Raw genomic sequence first — 17,287 nt, forward strand, 5'->3', positions numbered from 1 at the left:
TCACTGTGTGGGGTTAGCTGCTGGGGAGAGGGGGGGGTTTGAAACTGGGTACCTGGCCAGCCAGAGTTCCAAACTGGGAGTTGCCCCCAGTGAAGATGGTGATGAAGGCGACCCAGGATGGAAGCGTTTGCTTTCAGTGATGGGTGTCGGGTCGGGTGGGGGGGCCAGGCAATGGCGTTGGACGATGAGTTCAGAGACTGGGTCTGGGGCCTGCAGTGTGTGGCTGTGGCTGTCTTCCAAGCCTGTGTGAAGCTCCTCGTGCAGGCAGGCTGTGGCCCATAGGGGACTATCTCCTTTGCTGCAGAGTCCCAAGATGGAGGCGGCCAGGGGAGTAGATGGGGGTCCACACAGGACTGGCAGCTGGAGATCCTGTGTGTGGGTAGCTGCCAGGTGTCCTATATGGGAGCTGCATTGGGGATTTCTGCTCAGGTGGGTGGCTGAAAGTTTTGCACTGCTGCTAATCCCAATAGTCCTGCTCAGGCTCCTCCATGGGTGAGTAGTTGGGAGACCTACTCTGATGCTGAGGCCTGGGTCCCTGCACTAGCGCAGTGGCTGTGATTCCTGTGCAGAAGCAGGAATATCACTCTCAGAGAAGCAGTATTCTCACTTCTTGAGTTCCAGATCATGGAGATACATAGAATGCTGCCTCCCTCTAGTTTGCCATCTTGGATCCCCAAGATGTACAGAGTAGAGGACACAGAGACTAACCCACATAATTACAATTATCTCATATTAGACAAAGTCACCAAAAACATGCATTGGAGAAAAGATAGCCTCTTCAACAAATGGTGTTGGGGAAACTGGAAACCCATACACAACAAAATGAAATTAAACCTCTCTCACCATGTATAAAACTCAACTAAAAGTGGATCTAGGAATTAAACCAGAGACCCTGCACCTATTAAAAGAAAAAGTAGGCCCAAATCTCCATCATGTTGGATTAGGCCCTAACTTCCTTAATAAGACTCCTATAGAGCAAGAATTAAAATCAAGAATCAGCAAATGGGATGGATTCAAACTCAAAAGCTTCTTCTCAGCAAAAGAAACAATCTGTGAGGTGAATAGAGAGCCTACAGAATGGGAGCAAATATTTACCACCCACACATCAGATCGAGCACTAATCTCTAGGATATATAAAGAACTCAAAAAGTTATACACCAAAAAACCCAAAGAGCCCAATCAATAAATGGGCCAAGAAACTGAAAAGACACCTCTCAGAGGATGATATACAATCAATCAACAAGGGACTGGGGCTGTAGCTCAGTGGTAAAGTGCTTGCCTCGTATGTGTGAGGTATTGGGTTCGATCCTCAGCACCACATAAAAATAAAGATACTGTATGTTCATCTACAACTAAATAAATATTTTTTAAAACCAATCAATCAACAAATATATGAAAAATGTTCAACATATCTAGCAATTAGGAAATGGGAAATCAAAACTAAGATTTCATCTCACACCGGTCAGGATGGCAGCTGATGTTGGTGTTGGCGAGGTTGTGGGGGGAAAGGCACACTCAAACACTGCTGGTGGGACTGCAAATTGGTGCAACCAATCTGGAAAGCAATATAGAGATTCCTTAGAAAACTTGGAATGGAACCACTACTCGACCCAGCTATCCCACTCCTCTGTCTATATCCAAAGGACTTAAAAACAGCATACTACAGGGACACAGCCACATCAATGTTTATAGCAGCACAATTCACAATGGCTAAACTGTGGAACCAACCTAGATGCCCTTCAATAGATGAATGGAAAAAGAAACTGTGGTACATACACACAATGGAATATTACTCAGCATTAAAAGAGAATAAAATCATGGCATTTGCTTGTAAAAGGATGGAGTTGGAGAATATAATGCTAAGTGAAGCAAGCCAATCCCAAAATACCAAATGCCGAATATTTTCTCTGATATAAGGAGGCTGATTCATAATGGTGTTGGGAGGGGGAGCATGGGAGGAATAGATGAACTTTAGATAGGGCAAAGGGGAGGGGAAGGGAGGGGGCATGGGGGTAAAAAAGATGGTGGAACCAGTTGGATATCATTTTCCGAAGTACATGTATAAAGACACGAATGGTGTGAATATACTTTGTATATAACCAGAGATATGAAAGATTGTGCTCTATATGTGTAATCTGAATTGTGATGCCTTCTGCTGTCATATAACAAATTAGAATACAAAAATATTAAAGCCCAAAAATCCTTTTTTATTTGAGGCACCTCCTATTTTGTCTTGCATGTCAACTGAAACCCCTGTTTGGCTCGAGATCCCCTGGTCAAGCCCCACCACCACAGCCCTCAGATGCCCCAGAAGAATTCCTTCCTGCCTCCATCCATTTGGGCTGACTGCCCTGGATGGACCAGCCTCTGCCTGCACTTTGAGTTCTGTCTCTCAACAGGTAGTGAGACCCATATCTCCTGAAGTCCTCTAGGTTACTTAGCCCTACACTGACCTGACCCCTCCCTTGTGTGAGGTGCCTCTCATGCATCTGGAGACCTGACATTCCTTCGTTGTTTTCGCACACTGGTTGAGAAGGGAAGTTCTCATAGTAGAGATCCTATTCTGTGCTTTTTTAGTATCATCAATCACAATACTGTGTGCCTATGAGGTAACATTCACTTGATTTATTTTGAAGCGGATAGCTCTAGTGATTTTTTTCTATGCCACCATGAATATCAATTGGTTTGCATGCCTGGGAGCATATATCCTTTAATAATTGTGGTCATGCCTGATTTGCATTTTCTAAGAAATCTTTTAAATCTCCAAACTGCAAGTGAAGTCAGTAAACATGTTGACTGGAACCACCTTCTAGACAAAACTGGTGATTGTTTTACTTTTTTTTTTTTTTTGGTACTGGGAATTGAACTCAGGGGCATTTAACCACTGAGCCACATCCCCAGCCCTATTTTGTATTTTATTTAGAGACAGGGTCTCACTGACTTGCTTAGTGCCTCGCTTTTGCTGAGGCTGGCTTTGAACTCACGATCCTCCTGCCTCAGTCTCCCAACCCGCTGGGATTACAAGGTGTGTGCCACCACGCCTGGCTCATTTTTTACTTTTTAAATGTCTTGAAGAAATTCATTGATAGAGTTGACTAGTTTAACAGAGGGAATGTTGGAAAATCAAGAAAGGACAACCTATGTGACAACAGTTCGTAAATATGCTAAAAAGAGGTGGGATTCCAGGAATCTCTAGATTGGGTTCTGGGAGTTTGATGTTTAATTCAGATGGTCCCTACTTCCTGTAGGTCCCATCCTAAACAGATGTGGCATTGTAGAACCTTTAAGGCCAGGTAGACATCTTCCAGAGACTCCAAAGATTTTCAAGTCAATATAATGGTTGGCAAAGGCAGGAGCAGATAGACTTGCATTTCAAGATCAAGGGACACAATTTGGATATAGTTATCATGTGACCAGGAGTTAATGAGTCAGATCCAAAAATAGAAAGGCGCCTGCTGGAGCAGGAGGTGGTTTCTTTAAAACCATGAACAAATATTTGCAGAATGAAGCGGCCTGTGTCTAACCTGGTGTTAGAAGCAGCGGGAGTGCAGCTAACATTGTGAATATGGGTGGGATGGCGGAATCCCCCGCCTGCCTCCCCAGAAGAGGAAAGCAAGGACGGAAAAACAGCTGTCATGAGCCAGCCATGCCATTAACATAGACCAAATCCCTGTCTCTCCACATTGTCAGAATATAGGGAACGACAGGAAGTTCAGAAGCTACTCCACTTTCCATTGGTTACAATGCACTGAAACCACTCCTGGCTTACTTGGTGTCTTGACGGGAATAATCCCACGTTCTTTTCTTCTCTTCCAATCCTGATTCTAAATCTCTCCCACCAGGGTCACACACCACATTTCACACAGTGATAGGCAGAGGTTACAGAGAGACAAAGAGGTCTTACGGGAAGCCGTGCCAAGAGCCCAGGCGGAGAGCAGACAGAATGCAAGAGGAGTGAAAGGGTCACTGTCAGATAAGGGTCTATTGGTTGGTTCTGGGGATTGAGCCCAGTGGCCCCTGCCCCTGATTCTACCTTCCCAGCCCTTAACACTTCTTATTTTGAGACAAGGTCCTGCTCAGTTGCTGAGGCTGGCCTCAAACATGAAATCCTCCTGCCTCAGATAAGGGTTTTAATAAACCAGTTTGGCGGAGTTGTCAAGGCCTTGGGGGCAGAGAATCAGAGGTTCATCTTTGCGGCGATTTTCCTGGGCAAGGCTAGTGACGAGTGACCAGGTGACAGGGTCAGTGTGCAGCTGTGTTCAGTCTTGGGCAGGGGAAGGCTCCTCCTTTTAGTGTATTAGGTGAGAGATCACATCTGGTGAGGTTGATAAGATGCTGGGTCTGGTGTTTCTGATATGATTTGACATGCCCACGTGTTCAGGTGCTCCTGAGTTAGTTTGATAGGTTGGCATGAAAATATGTCATGAAAGGATCACCCCTGTCATAACACCAAGGGAACCAGGAGTGATTTCAGTGAGTTGTAACCAGTGAAAGTGGAGTAACTTGAAAGTGTGTGCCTTGTGGTTGTGCTGAGCAGATGGTGTACAAACAAGGCATAAACTAATTCTACCTTACACTGGTACTCAAAGTGGAGTCACTCGTGGCGAATTACTGCTTTACTAAGTGGAATAACTCAGAGCAGGGCACAGCCTGCTTCCCACACCGCTTGCCAAGAAATTACCAAACAAGAATAACAACCGTTAGCTGTAAGTGTTAAAGGTGGTGGTCCGGGCCAGAAGGGGGTCCCTGGCATGACCTCTCATTTTGCCCTCAGAAGCTGAGGAGAACAGGGATACAGAGGATTCTGGGAGTGCTCACCAATACCCACCTATGAGAGAGAGAAGCAGATTGTCCCTGATGAGCTCTGAGGCTTGCCGACTTCCAGAGGAAGGCTGGGAGAAGTGTGCGGCTCATCACAGCAGAGTGGGGGAAACATGGTGGGGAAGAGCTGTCCTAATGGAAGTGATAAATTGGTCATCAGAAGACAACATGGAACCCAGTGCCTAGAGGCAACTCAGAGCCCTGCCAAGTTCTTCCCTCGGTCACCTCGCCATGCACTCCAGCACTCGTGCACATGCAATACCCACAAGCCACAGAACCAGTTCTCATACTCTACTGGAAGAAAAATGATGTAAGATATGAAGGTGGAAAAGAAGATTTTAGGTTATGAAGAAAGATGTTTGCTTTTTTTATGCTAAAAAATCGAGCAGACCACAAACTGAAGTTCTCATTTCTGTTAAGTGCTGCTCCAAGGATATAAGAAAGGGAACAGAGAATCATGGCTATATCTCAGGGACTCCATGACACTTCAACCTCACAGAACACCATTGTTATGCAAATCTCAAAGAAAGGGGAAATGCTGCCAATTGAGCTTTGATAAATGTCATTTTAAGACTTACTATATTTCAGACTTTTGTTTGTGTTTGGTTGTACGGTGTTGGGGATTGAACCAGGGCCTCAGGCATTTTAAGCAGGCTGTCTTCCACTGAGCTACACCTGCGGCCTATTTCAGAGAATTTAAAATGTGAAAAAATACATGTTAGATAGGAGAAATAAAGTATCAAATTTGTGGATCTGGGAAAACCTTATTTTGCCATATTGTCCCCTACTGCATAGCACTGAACCTTGAATACAGTCTGGTGGAAGTGATTAGGGCTGAAAGTGTGGCTCAGGGCCTAGCATGTGCTCAGCAGGTGTGAGGCCCTGGGTTTGATACCCACAAGAACAACAACAACATTCATCAACATCAAAGGCTTTAGTGAAGGGCTGGGAAATAGCTCAGTAGCAGAGCACTTGCCTAATATATGTGAGGCACTAGATTCAATCCTCAGCACCACATAAAAATAAATAAATAAAATAAAGGTATTAAAAAAAGTTTAGTGAACTTGTAGAAAACAAGCCCCTTCATATGCGACTGTGGTCAATAGTTATGTATCAAATGGTACCAAATGACTTGAACATGGCAAAAATAACATTTATGGGTAAAATTGTTCATGACTATATCTTTCATGAACATTTTTTCTAATTCCAAATTCTTCTCTAGTTGAACTTATATAGTAAACAAGATTTCACATATCTTGAACATTTTTTATGTTGACAAAATTCTTCATGGATATAATTTAGATAACCCTGTAGTATCATATCCCATGGTGTGAATATCCCATAACTAATTTCACAGTTACTCTACTATTGAGGATATACCTGCTCTTCCATTTTTATCTCAAAATTGGTACATTAATAGATATGTAATGAATCTCCCCTGTGGGAGCCTCCGAGTGTGCAGTCCTGAACTTCTGTAGAACTTGACACATCAGAACGTTATTCTGGCCAGGTGTGGTTGGTATTCACCACAGTGCCAGAAACCCAGGAGGCTGAGGCAGCAGGATCACAAATTCCAGGCTAGCCTCAGCAACTCAGTGAGAACCTGTCTCAAAAAGTAAAAAGGGCTGGGGATGTAAGTCAGTGGTAAGGCACCCCAGGTTCAATCCTCAATACAAAAAAAAAAAAAAAGTCATTCTGGAATTCAACTTTAATAGACAACTTTAAATATTTATTTTTTAGTTATAGCTGGACACAATACCTTTATTTTATTTATTTTTATGTGGTGATGAGGACCAAACCCAGGGCCTCACATATGCTAGGTGAACGCTCTACCACTGAGCCACAACCCCAGCCCCTAGACAACTGTGTTTTAATAGACAAATACTCACTATAGTTTATAACTAGGGAATAAAAGCTTTATAAAATAATACTATGATAATGGAATTTAGTGTCCAAACAAAATAGAAAAGACTTTTATGTATATTTTAATATTTTCTTTAAAAATAAAGAGAATAAGTTTTATTAGATGTTTTTCTTTTTTAAAATTTTTATTTATTTATTTTAACTTGGTATATATGACAGCAGAATGCATTTTTGACTCATTGTACACAATTGCAGTTCAACATTTACATTTCTATGGTTGTACAAGATGTAGCATCACACCATATGTACAGTCATACAGGTACCCTAGGGTAATGATGTCCATCTCATTCCACCATCTTTCCTGCCCCCATGTACCTTCCCTAGCCTCTCTCCCCTTTGCCCAATCAAAGTTCCTCCATTTTTCTCATGTCTCCCTGCTCCCCATTATGGATCAGCATCCACTTATCATAGAGAACATTCTACCTTTGTTTTGGGGGGATTGGCTTACTTCACTTAGCATGATACTCTCCAACTCCATTCATTTACCTGCAAATGCGATAATTTTATTCTCTTTGAATGCTGAATAATATTCCATTGTGTATGTATACCACAGTTTCTTTATCCATTCATCTATTGAAGGGCATCTATGTTTCTTCCAGTTTAGCTATTGTGAATTGAGCTGCTATGAACATTGATGTGTCTGCTTTACTATAGTATGCCGATTTTAAGTCCTTTGAGTATAGATCGAGGTGTGGGATAGCTGGGTCAAATGGTGGTTCCATTTCAAGTTTTCTAAGGAATCTCTATACTGCTTTCCAGATTGGTTGCACCAATTTGCGGTCCCACCAGCAATGTATGAGTGAGTGTGCCTTTCCCCCCATATCCTCGCCAACATTTATTGTTGTCTGTATTTTTTTTTTTTTTAGAGAGAGAGAATTTTTTAATATTTATTTTTCAGTTTTCAGTGGACACAACATCTTTATTTTTATGTGGTGCTGAGGATCGAACCCAGTGCCCCGCGCATGCCAGGCGAGCGTGTTACTGCTTGAGCCACATCCCCAGCCCCTTGTCTGTATTCTTTTTTTTTTTTTTTTAATTTATTTTTTAGTATTTGGCGGACACAACATCGTTGTTTGTATGTGGTGCTGAGGATCGAACCCGGGCCGCACGCATGCCAGGCGAGCGCGCTACCGCTTGAGCCACATCCCCAGCCCTTGTCTGTATTCTTGATAGCTCCCATTCTGACTGGCATGAGATGAAATCTTAGAGTAGTTTTGATTTGTATTTCTCTAATTACTAGATATTTGAACATTTTTTTTTAATATATTTGTTGATCAAGTGTATATCTTTTTCTGAGAAGTGCTTGTTCAGCTCCTTAGCTCATTTATTGATTGGGTAATTTTTGTTGTTGTTGTTAAGTTTTTTGAGTTCTTTTTATATCCTGGAGATTATTGCTCTATCTGACATGTGTGTGGCAAAAATTTGCTCCCACGATGTAGACTCTCTATTCACCTCATTTGCTGAGAAGAAGCTTTTTAGTTTGGGTCCATCCTATTTATTAATTCTTGATTTTATTTCTTGCGCTTTAGAAATCTTGTTAAGGAAGTCAGGGCCTAATCTGACATGATGAAGATTTGGGCCTACTTTTTCCTCTATTAGGTTCAGGGTCTCTGAACTAATTCCTAGGTCCTTGATCCACTATGAGTTGAGTTTTGTGCATGGTAAGAGAGAAGGGTTTATTTTCATTTTGCTGCATATGGATTTCCAGTTCTCCCGGCACCATTTGTTGAAGAGGCTTTCTTTTCTCCACTGTATGTTTTTGGTACCTTTGTCTAGTATGAGATAACTGTATTTATATAGGTTTGTCTCTGTGTCTTCTATTCTGTACCATTGGTCTACTTGTCTATTTTGGTGCCGGTACCATGCTGTTTTTGTTACTACAGCTTCATAATATAATTTAAGGGCTAGTCTTGTGATGCCTCCTGCTTCACTCTTCTTGCTAAAGATTGCTTTGGCTATTCTGGGTCTCTTATTTTTCCAAATTTCATGATTGCTTTTTCTATTTTTATAAGGAATGACGTTGGGATTTTAATTGGAATCACATTGAATCTGTATTGCACTTTAGGTAGGCAATTTTGACAATATTAATTTTGCCTATCTAAGAGCCTGGGAGATTTTTCCATCTTCTAAGGTCTTCTTCAGTTTCATTCTTTAGTGTTCTGTAGTTTTCATTGTAGAGGTCTTTCACCTCTTTTGTTAAGTTGATTACCAAGTATTTTACTTATTTTTTTGAGGCTATTTTGAATGGGGTAGTTTTCCTAATTTCTCTTTTGAGGATTCATCACTGATGTATAGAAATGATTTATGGGTATTGATTTTATATCCTGCTACTTTGCTGAATTTATTGATTAATTCTAGAAGTTTTCAGGTGGAGTTGTTGTCAGCAAATAATGATAGTTTGAGTTTTTCTTTTCCTATCCGTATCCCTTTAATTTCTTTTGTCTGGCTAATTGCTCTGGCTAGAGTTTCAAGGGCATTGTAAAATAGAAGTGGTAACAATAGCAAGACTGTGGAAGCAACCTAGATGCCCTTCAATAGACGAATGGATAAAAAAAAAAGTGGCATTTATACACAATGGAGTATTACTCTGCATTAAAAAATGACAAAATCATAGAATTTGGAGGGAAATGGATGGCATTAGAGCAGATTATGCTAAGTGAAGCTAGCCAATCCCTAAAAAACAAATGCCAAATGTCTTCTTTGATATAAGGAGAATAACTAAGAACAGAGTAGGGAAGAAGAGCATGAGAAGAAGACTAACATTAAACAGGGATGAGAGGTGGGAGGGAAAGGGAGAGAGAAGGGAAATTGCATGGAAATGGAAGGAGACCCTCAGGGTTATACAAAATTACATACAAGAGGAAGTGAGGGGAAAGGGAAAAATAATACAAGGGGGAGAAATGAATTACAGTAGAGGGGGTAGAGAGAGAAGAGGGGAGGGGAGGGGAGGGGAGGGGGGATAGTAGAGGATAGGAAAGGCAGCAGAATACAACAGACATGAGTATGTCAATAAGTAAATCAATGGAAGTGTAACTGATGTGATTCTGCAATCTGTATACGGGGTAAAAATGGGAGTTCATAACCCACTTGAATCAAAGTGTGAAATATGACATATCAAGAACTATGTAATGTTTTGAACAACCAATAAAAAAAAGAAAAAAAAATAGAAGTGGTAAAAGAGGGCATTCCTGTCTTGTTACAGTTTTTAGAGAGAATTCTTCCAATTTTTCTCCATTTAGAATGATGTTGGTCTTGGGTTTAGCATAGACAGCTTTTACAATGTTGAGGTAAGTTCCTATTATCCCTAGTTTTTCTAGTGTTTTGAACATGAAACGTTGCTGTATTTTATCAAATGTTTTCTCTGCATCGATTGATATAATCATGATTCTTATCTTTAAGTCTATTGATGTGATGAATTATATTTATTGGTTTTTGTATGTTGAACCAACCTTGTATCACTGGAATGAACTCCACTTGATCTATTTTTTTAAAAAATATGTTTTTGTATGCAACTTGGCAGAATTTTATTGAGAATTTTTGCATCAGTGTGCATCAGGGATATTGGTCTGAAATTTTCTTTCCTTGATGTGTAGATGTTTTTCTTAAGTTAGAAGTTAACTCCTTCCTATTTTTAAGGGTCTAAGATACATAAAGTGTTTCATGGTAAAAGTCTGGTCAAAATTTTGAGATTGGGGAAGTTTAGGTTTGTATTTATTAGAGTCGTGCAACAACACCAAAGGGTAGTTCTGCTTTGGATCTCAATTTTACCTACTACAAAGTCTGGGGCACTCATCAGAGTCAAATAGAATTGTCTGCAGGCACAATGACTCTTTTCCTCTCTGCTGTATTTTTTTTTTAACCATTTAAAATGTGACAAGGTCTTCTACTATTACCATAAGTCAAAGAATACGGATTACAGGAAGAACATGTTCAGGACGTGAAGTTTTAAATAAAAAACACTTTTCTGGGGTTTTGAGGCATGTGTGAAACATATAGGTATTATAGTAGAAAATTAATTGGTGTACTTAGAATTTTTATTAATGGACAGGTAAATAGTATTAAGCTCCTATAAATGTGTTACTATTTAAATATTAAACATTAAAGTTGAATTAATCTCAAATCCCAAATGAATTCCATTTACATCCATCAAACTAGTGTTAATGGAGAGAATAATGAGGAGGAAAGAATGTTCAGAAACTTGTGTTTTAATGCACTAATAATCTTGATGTGAGACCTAAATTTGACCCTAATTCCTAGGGCCTGTGGGAAGGACAGTTGAGGATCATGACTAGAACACTGAATGAAGATCCAAGTGAGCTCAGCAGTGTGGGGTCACCTGAAATCCCAGCTGCTCAGGAGGCTAAGGCAGGAGGATCACAAAGGTTGGAGGCCAGCCTGGGCAACTTCAAGAGACCCTGTCTCAAAGTCAGATTTAAAAAGGACTGGGGATGTAGGTCAGAGGTCAAAAGATCTTGAGTTCAGTCTCCAGGACTGTAAAACAACAATTAAAAAAAAAAAAAAAAAAAAAGCTGGGACTGGTGTGCTGCCTATAATCCCAGTGACTCGGGATGCTGAGGCAAGAAGATAGCAAGTTCAAAGCCAGCCTCAGCAAAAGCAAGGCACTAAGCAACTCAGTGAGATGCTGCCTCTAAATAAAATACAAAATAGGGCTGGGGATGTGGCTCAGTGGTCATGTGCCCCTGAGTTCAATCGCTGGTACTAAAATAATGATGATGATGATAATAATAATAATAAATTAAAATGTAAGAAAATAAACAAATAAAAAATAAAATGGGCTGGGAACTTAGATCAGTGGTAAAGTGCTGAGGTGTTAGCTTAGTGGTAGTGTACTTGCCCAGCACACGCAAGAACCTGGCCTCAATTCTAGCACATGCGCACACTCACACACACCCCGCTCACACACACACTTAGATTCTGCCTTACCTCAGCCAAATAATACATACGTTAGGTTGTAAAGGACCTTTTTAAAAAAAGCCTGGCAGCCTTCACACTGGCCTGATGTCAGGTTTTACCCAGAAGTAGGATCGTATATCTATGGATGGTCCCTTCGAATTCTTTTTCGTGCAGTAGTTTATTTCACAGTGCTTGGGTTTTATTTATGCCCTGAAGTATTTGTGCTATTTAATGAAGCTAAAGCAATTTTATCTTCATTTTCCCTGGAAGCTTAACAAATATTTAAGCTGATGAAAAATATAAAATCTGAGAGTACTTCCTAGGTAGTCAAGGAAGGCAAGACTGTCAGTGAAATTACAAAGTTAATTTTATCCCAAGTGAGGCATGTTTAAAAATAGAAACTGGCTTGTGACTATTCTGATACGGAGTTCTCAGAATGCCCGGGGCTGAGCCGTCTATAGGTGAACACACTCCATGAGGGAGCGCACAGTAGGCCCCTAACGCCCTACAGCTGTGAAATTAGATGAAACCAGGCCCTGAGAGCAGCAGCCTTGAAGGTTGAGTGGTAAAATGGGCACAAGGAGGGCCTGGTGCCCAAGTGGTGTCTGTGTATCTGTGTTGGCAGGAAGAGGTGCCCTGGTTCCCCCTAGTGTGCAGGTGAGGAGCCCATCACCCAGGCCCTTTGGCCACTACCTGACCCCACCCCCTTGCTTCTTGCCTTGGTTTGGGTGGGTTCCCCAGTGACCCATGTGGTGAAGGCTTGGGCTCCACTTGCTGGTTCTTCTGGGAAGTGGTGGGAACTTTCATTGGTGGGGCCCATTGGGTGGCCTTCCAGTTACAGCAGACTTGCCCTTGAGGAGGATATTGGGACTCCACCTACTTTCTCTTTCTTTCATTCTTGACCACGAGGTGAAAGGGCCACATACTCCTGCACTATGTGGTGACTTACCACACACGCCAATGGACTAAAACCCCCAAAACCATTAGACAAAATAAATCTTTTCTCTATAAAGAGCTGATGATCTCAGGTGTTTACTACAGTCTTTGAAAGCCAGCTACCACATTTCTCTAGCTTTCCTAATCTCTTGTATCAGCATCCACAGAGCCCTAGAAAAGCAGGGAACCCCGTATGATCTCTGCCATTCATCACAGCCAAGAGTCACCTCTGGTACACTTTTCTTATCACACAAACAAATTAAAACAATTAAAACAAAATGTAAATATTGCAAAATCTATATTCTTGTGATTATATAATTGCCTATAGCATCTGTCCCTGAAGAGACAGAAATGTACCGTTGTACAACTCCGGGTTCTCCAGAGGCCAGGGATGTATATGTAATTAGAAGAGGGGATTTACCAGCTCGCCTTACAGGATCAGGCTGAATAGCGGACTGCAGGCTGAATAGCGGACTGCAGGCTGCAGAGCTGAGAAACCAGCCGCTGCTAAATCTGGGAACCTGGAGCCTCTGAAGAGCGACTGGCAGACAGGGAGGCTCTGGTCTCAGGCTTGCTCCCTGGAGAGCTGCTCAGTGTGTCTGCATTCAGAATCTGGCAGGCTGGAGCCTGATGTCTGCAGTCGGTGGCAGCAGCAAACACATCCACTGAAGAAGAATTGAGCTTGGACACCTGGAAGAGCTTCCTCCTCCTTCAGCTTGGTGTTCCATCTTGGTGGTCCCTCAGCCTACTGGACAGTGCCACCCACATTCAGAGTGGGTCTCCCCCTTCAGTTCAGTGGACCCACATGCCCATTGTCTCTGGGAAGACCCTCACAGACCCGCTAACAAGAATGCTTTACCAGTTTTCTAGGTGTCTGTCAATCCAGTCGATCTGACAGCAAAAATTAACCATCACCACTGAAAAATCAAATAATGTGAGAGAGGGAGGAGGGAACCTTATTGGTGATTTTTCTGCAGGTTTCCAGTCCTGATGGCATATGGCAAATGCTGAGGAGCTCTGAAAGTACGCTGGCCTGACCAAACTGATCACGTTAAGATCTCTGAGGATGGGCCCCGTCATTTGAACCCTCCAAGATCTCCTAATGAGCAGTCAGGTTGAGGGCTACTGAAGAAAATCATGTCCATGTTATTAACACAGATGAGAAAGCAGAAATCTAAAGAAGCAGGTGACTTACCCATGGACACCAGACTATCAAGTCGATCCAGAGGAAATCGCTGATATTTTGAGTTTTTGGCCTAAAAAAGAGCAATTTTATATGGCTCCACCAAGCACATGGTGACAATTAGAAGCAGACCTCAACTCAAGCATCCTTCCCACTAAGTGAAATAGGATTTGCACAATGGTTGGCCAGAGCATCTATGGTGTCCATCCCCTAATTTACAATTGGAATAGAGCCTCAAAATCCGTCTTGAGTAAGCAAAATTTAGGAGCCCTTTCCTCTTTGGTTCTCTCCTCACGTCAGCCGCTGTGGCTTCCACAGACTCCAACCTCATCTCCACAGCTCCAGGAGACCACTGAGACCACCTGGTCCCCTTCAGGCAGGAAGCTGGGAGTCCTGGTGTCTCCTCTTGCTTCCGCTTCTCAGCTTCACTGTCCTGTGCTGCCCGAGCTAGTATCAGCAAACCTTTGTTTCCCCATTTTGATTTTTTTTTTTTTTAGTTATTTAGACAAAAAGGCAAAATCTGGCCTCCTTTCTGCAATTTGGAAGCAGAAGTCTGGTAGTTGCTGTTTGAATCAAGATGAGGAGTAAAGAGACAAGAAAAAAAAAAGAGAGATTTAAAAGAAAATTGTTAACAACAGATTTTTTTAAAAAAAAAATGAATCTTGCCCTTTAGTCAGAACCACTCATGTTCCAACTTCACCATCAATGCACAAAAATGTGTATTTATGTACCTAAAGAGGCATCAGAAGTTTAAAGAAACTTAAACTTACCATGTAAGTCAGTTTTTTAAATTAATTGATACAACTAAAATATTAAGACATATGTATATATAACCATGGGGGAAAAAACACATCAGGAAGGTCAGATGGCCGCATGTTAGTTACAGGGAATCAACATTTTACTTTCTTTTTCTTTTCTCTTTGTTGTGCTGGGGTTTCCTCCTAGGGCCTTGTGCATGTAGACAAATGCTCTACCCCTGAGCTATATCCCTAACCCACATTTTATTTTTGGTGTGTTTTGTGTTGTTTAAACTTACTCGTAACAGATAATACTTTCTTTTAGAAAAAATACTTTTTCCTTGAAAAGTTTATGGATAATTCTTACTTTAATATTGTGTGAAATAAGGTATTGTGTAACATAAGCTCTAAAGTCTTTTAGCACTTGGGGCTTTTTGTTTGTTTGTGTGCTTGGTACTGGGAGTTGAACTCAGGTGCATTTTACCACTAAGCCATATCCCAGCCCTTTTTATTTTTTATTTTAAGACAGGGTCTCTCTAATTGTTCAAGCTGACCTGGAACTTGTGACTCTCCTGCCTTGGCCTTCTGAGTCGCTGGGATTACAGGCATTTGCCACTGCGCCCAACAAGCATTTAGGTCTTAAACTGGAAGAAGACTTTTGAATACCTCTAAATTCTCACAATGCCTGATTATGGGCCTATTAGCCTTATATTTAATTATATGTGGTTCAGACTGGGCTTACTGGATATTCACAGTTTTTATTTGGACCCATGAAACTAAAGCAGCTTTTGGTAGATTGTCCTTGTTTCTTCTGCTCTGAGGCCTTCATTTTTTTTTCTCTCTCTCTCTCTTATACAATTACCCTTAAATCTGTCTGACGAGAGAATAAGTTAGTAAAAAGCCTTCATTACAAATTGATACTCAAAAAAGGAAGGCAGGTGCAAGAAAGGTCCAGAGGATTTCATATAACAGATAAAGAAATATGATTGTCTATAAAAGAGCCCTCAGTAAATCTCTATATTTTTCCAATGGAAAATTATTTGAAGAACGAGGCATAATAATCTTTCTAAATTGTCTCAGTTAAATCACATAACTGCTTCTCATCAAGCTTGTAAGACATTTCCCAAGGAGTAATTTTAGTCTTAACAGCACATTAATGCAGGTGTTTGATAAATCTCAACCAAGTGTGGTTTTTGTTTGGCGCTATTGAGTGAGAGAGAGGTAGAAGGCAGCCCCCAGTCTACCTAATAATAAAGAAACAATATTTTACTCAGGAGTTTTATTTGACTTCGCCTCAGAGAAGGGGAGAATTGAAATGCAGCTCTGAACACAGTTCATCTGCCAGGTTTCTCAGGATCAAGTAGAGCCGTGATCATCAGGCAGGTTCCGGTGGAGTGTGCCCTGGTGGGGACATCAGCAGCAGCAAGGAGGGTGATTGCCAGCACGGGGTGGAAGAGGAAGCATTAGCGATGCTTTTTCTGAAGGAAAGATTCTAAAACTCCCCCATATACGGCACGATCCTTAGAAGGAACATGACAGTCACTTGCTCAAGGTGTTGGGAATCCCTGACCTGTTGGGTGGATACCATGTTGCAGGCCCAATAGGCCCCTCCTCAGGGTCCCTGTGGCGATATGTGCTATGGTTCCATAATCAGTTCATGTGTTCAGTCTGAAGCTACACAAAAGGGAAGCTTCCCAGGAAGTGGACAGGCCCTCATGCCCTCTACAGCACAGGCCCTGCAGGCCGGTGGGCATCAGGAGTGTTTTTTGTTGGTTGTGTGCAAAGATCACGCACAGTCTTGTACCTGGCTTAGAGTTTTATTTTTAAGCTGTTCATAGAAACTCAGTTTCCTTTGGACCCTTCATGGGACAGCAAAGAGAACAAGAGTGGCTCTTTTAATTTGTTTTCATTAGGTATACATGACAGTAGAATGCATCTATGCACTTTGATATACATAGATGGGACTAATTTCTCATTTTTCTGAATGTACATGTTGCAGAATCATATTGGTCATGCATTCACAGCCTCTCTTAGAGCAGGGCTGGAAAACCAACAGGGATGGCAGCAGAACCCAGAGCCTTGGCCCTTTCACAAGGTAGATATCCCAGACCAAGAACTATTTTACAGCAACTTCCCAGAAAATCTCTTTGTAATCAGAGTAGTATACAACAGCCCTTCTCTGTGCGATGGAAACAGCATCTTCTGGAAAAGGCATGACTGTGTAGTGATGGTCCTGAGTGTGTCACCCTCCTTATATCCTTGTGTGCCCTGGTGGGTCCTCTCTGTCTTCAGGGACACAGCCAATGGGACAATGTCAAACTTGCTACAGGCCCGTGGAAGGAGCCCACAGTAGCCTTCTGAAGCATGTGGCCGCCAGATAGCCAGACTCATTTCCAATATTGAATGAGGCCGTGGAACCCTCCAGACACATCTGTGCCCCAGGTGTCTGGAATGGGTGTCCCAGAACTGCTCAGCAACCCGGATCAGCCCAATTTACTGATCACAGAATCATGAGCAAGTAGATTTAATGTTGTTTTAAGTCACTAAGCAGCTCTGGGTTAGTTTTTGAGTCCTTGGTACGCAGCAATGTGTGTGTATATATTTTTTTTCAGATTTTTTTTCTAATTTACATATAGGTATCAAGTGGGCTGGTAGTAGCCATGTGCATAGGGCTGTCACTTAAGGGTCCTTTTTATAGCAAAAAAACCCAAAAAACAACAAAACAAAACAAAACAAAAAACTTGGAAAACCTGCTCTTGTTAAATGTTCTGCT

The sequence above is a fragment of the Urocitellus parryii genome, chromosome 9 (genome assembly GCF_045843805.1).
Source record: "Urocitellus parryii isolate mUroPar1 chromosome 9, mUroPar1.hap1, whole genome shotgun sequence".
Taxonomy (NCBI): Eukaryota; Metazoa; Chordata; class Mammalia; order Rodentia; family Sciuridae; genus Urocitellus; species Urocitellus parryii.